This window comes from Carcharodon carcharias, chromosome 14 (assembly GCF_017639515.1).
Source record: "Carcharodon carcharias isolate sCarCar2 chromosome 14, sCarCar2.pri, whole genome shotgun sequence".
In the NCBI taxonomy this organism is placed as follows: Eukaryota; Metazoa; Chordata; class Chondrichthyes; order Lamniformes; family Lamnidae; genus Carcharodon; species Carcharodon carcharias.
In genome coordinates, this window is record NC_054480.1 from 127,058,740 (window position 1) to 127,062,249 (window position 3,510).

The window sequence follows — 3,510 nt, forward strand, 5'->3', positions numbered from 1 at the left end:
CTTTACTCTGTATCTAACCCTACGCTGTACCTGCCCTGGCAGTGTTTGACGGAGACAGTGTAGAGGGAGCTTTACTCCGTACCTAACCTTGTGCTGTACCTCTCCTGGGAGTGTTTGATGGGACATGGAGTACCAGATGTATGAAACACTTCAACTCCCAAAATCACCACAACTCACATTGTCATTGATGCAGAATTGAGCAGCTTTTCTCAGACAGAGAGAGAGAGAGAGAGAGACACTAGATGTTTATCTGGTATGTTTTCAGGCATGAGTGCAACAGTCAGATATTTATAATTTGTTTTTAACAAGCCCAACAAATCACTGTTGAAGAGGATAATTTCAGTTTCCAAGTAAGGGTTTGCGGTTAATTATAGAGTTGTCACAGCTCCCGTTTGGATTATTTTGATTGCTGTTCTAATCCATCAGTGTAAGGGAATCTGTGTTTATTTCATTCAACGTTCGGATTTCTGGGAACTCTCACTTGCCGTCTGGTTGTCTTGGCTGTTTAGAACTGGGTCAGTTCCCACAGGTGAAGCGTTGTAACCTCTGTGCGCAGCTTGGTATCTCCAGTGCAGTCTCCCTTGGTTCAACGGTTCCTCAAGATAAGGAGCCAATTCGCGGCAGGGCATGAGTTTGAGAACAGATGTCAGGCGAGGATTGTGTTCAATCTCCAAGTGATGCTCCCACAACTGCGACTCCCCTACTGTGAGTCGAGGATTGGACAAGTCATCCACGAGGGAAAATAGGGGTGCAAGGCAGGATCCCGGTAAAACCAGGCAGCCATTCCTCCATCCCCCATTGTTCACTGGCCAGTTCGCTCAGTTAATGGAAGGCCAAGGTCTGAGTGGCACCAACTAGCAGCCCCAACCTGGGGAGATTCAGCCCAAACAACACCACACCCTCCCACCCCACCCAGGTCCCTGCCCATTGTCTTTACCCCAGTGTTAGGTAAGGACGATTCCACTGGCTTAACTTAATACGCCTCAATTAAATTATCTGTTCCAAAATAAACAGCCCCAGCCTATCCAATCTTTCCTCCTAGCTAAAATTCTCCATTCCTGGCAACTTCCTCATAAATCTCCTCCATTCCCTCTCCAGTACGATCACATCCTTCCTGTAATGTGGTGACCAGAGAAGTACGCAGCGCTCTAGCTGTGGCCTAATTGGTGTTTTATACAGTTCTAGCATAACCTAGCGGCTAGATGAAGTTACAGAGATGGGGAAGGTGATAGGAGCTGGGGGCCAGTGAGAGCAAGAAGTGGGCATTAACCTGCCGTAGATACGCCAACCCTGAACTCAACATTACATTCCTGTGTAACCCTTCTTATCTCTGTAACCTCCTCCAGCACCTACAACCCTCCTTATCTCTGTAACCTCCTCCAGCCCCTACAACCCTCCCTATCTCTGTAACCTCCTCCAACACCTACAACCCTCCCTGTCTCTGTAACCTCCTCCAGCCCCTACAACCTTCCCTATCTCTGTAATCTCCTCCAGTCCCTACAACCCTCCCTATCTCTGTAACCTCCTCCAGCAACTACAAACCTCCCTATCTGTGTAACCTCCTCCAACGCCCACAACCCTCCCTATCTCTGTAACCTCCTCCAGCACCTACAAAACCTCCCTATGTCTGTAACCTCCTCCAGCCCCTACAAAGCTCCCTATCTCTGTAATCTCTTCCAGCTCCTACAAACCTCCCTATCTCTGTAACCTCCTCCAGCCCCCTCCAATAGTCCCTATCTCTGTAACCTCATCCAGCACCTACAAACCTCCCTATCTCTGTAACCTCCTCCAGTCCCTACAACCCTCCCTATCTGTGTAACCACCTCCAGTCCCTACAACCCTCCCTATTTCTGTAACCTCCTGCAGTCCCTACAACACTTCCTGAGGTGCCCTTCCCACAGCCAAACCTGTGGATGCCTCAAGAATGGTGACCCGAGCAAGGCACCAGAGGGAGACTCACAGCCATTGAGTCCTGAGTCCGAGTGATGGTCAGTGTTGAGAATCCTCCTTGCCCACAATCTTTGAACCCTGACCTGTTTCCTAGTGACTGATGTAATGGGAAATATCTCTGGAGAAACAGAGGAGGCTGCCTGGGGTGGGGGTTGGGTGGGTGGTGGAGTGGGGGTTTGTGGGGCATGGGGTGCACTCTAAGACCCTGAAGGTTGCCATAGCAGCAGAGTCCATGGTCTGTGAGGGATAGTCAGTGACAGTATTGGTGGGGGTGTGTGGGGGCAGGGGACACGGGAGGGGGTGGTGAATGAGCAGGAAAGGAGTGGGAGAAGTTTATGGGAGGTTAGAGGAAGTTTGTCACAAACACACGCCCCTCTCCCTCCTCCTTTGCATGCAACTTGAAGCCTTTATTGTTGCTTCTCGGGACCCGCTGCCAATTTCTACATAACTTTACGAGGAAGCAGATCCTAGGGAAATTCTCCAGGGATTTGCCACTGCCCCTCAGCCCCTCTCACAACCCCAAATACATTGGAATTTGAATACAGTGTGTGGGCCGGAACTGCACAGCAAGGGGTGTGGGGAAGGGGAGGGAAGACAAGGCTGCACCTCTGGAATGTTTCCACATTCCATGCTGTGGTCCCGTCTAATTTTGGAGAAGTCTGAACAGTGGCTTAGAGAGGGGAGGATAGGTGAAATAGTCCCCCTGTCACCCTCCCCATCCTAGGTCCCAGTCCCCCTAAAATCACTGGGCTCCTGATAGCATTGTAATCACGGCAAGGTAGTGGGTAGGGGAAGAGGCCATTCAGCCCCTCTAGCCTGCTCCACCATTCAGACGGGACATGGCTGGTCTGCGTCTCAACTCTGTTCACCCACTTAATTCAATATCTGACACCTCACAAAAATCTCTGAATCTCAGAGTTGAAAGTTTCAATTGACCCCAAGCATCCACATCCTTTAGAGGGTCAGCAAATCTCAGATTTTAATTAACCTATTGTGGATAATGCATGTATCAATTCTGGTTCAGTGTGTAGCATTCCTACCATTGGATCTGAGGGTTCTGAGTCTGAGCTCCACTCCAGACACTTGAGCACAAAATCCAGATTGACAATCTCAGTGCCAGTACTGAGGGAATGCTGCATAGTCAGAGGTGCTGACTTTCAGGATGAGACATTAAACTAAGACTCCCATCTGACCTCTCAGATGGATGCAAAAGATCCCACAGCCACTATTTCAAAGAACAGCAGGAGAGTCCTCCCTGGTCTCTGGGGCAATATATATCCCTCGATCAACATCACTTAAAAACAGATGATCTAGCCTTTATGACAATGCAATGTTTGGGAGCTTGCTGTGCACAAATTGGCTGCTTACATTACAGTGATGACAATTCAGAAAGTACTTCATTGGCTTTGGGATTTCCTGAGGTGATGAAAGGTGCTATAGAAGCCCTTTTCTCCTTAATAGTGTCAAGAGATGTGAAATCGTCAAAGACATTTTTTACCAATTGTTCTGTATTAAGGGTCGTGGAGTTAAAAAAAAACTATTTCAACCAACAACAACTTG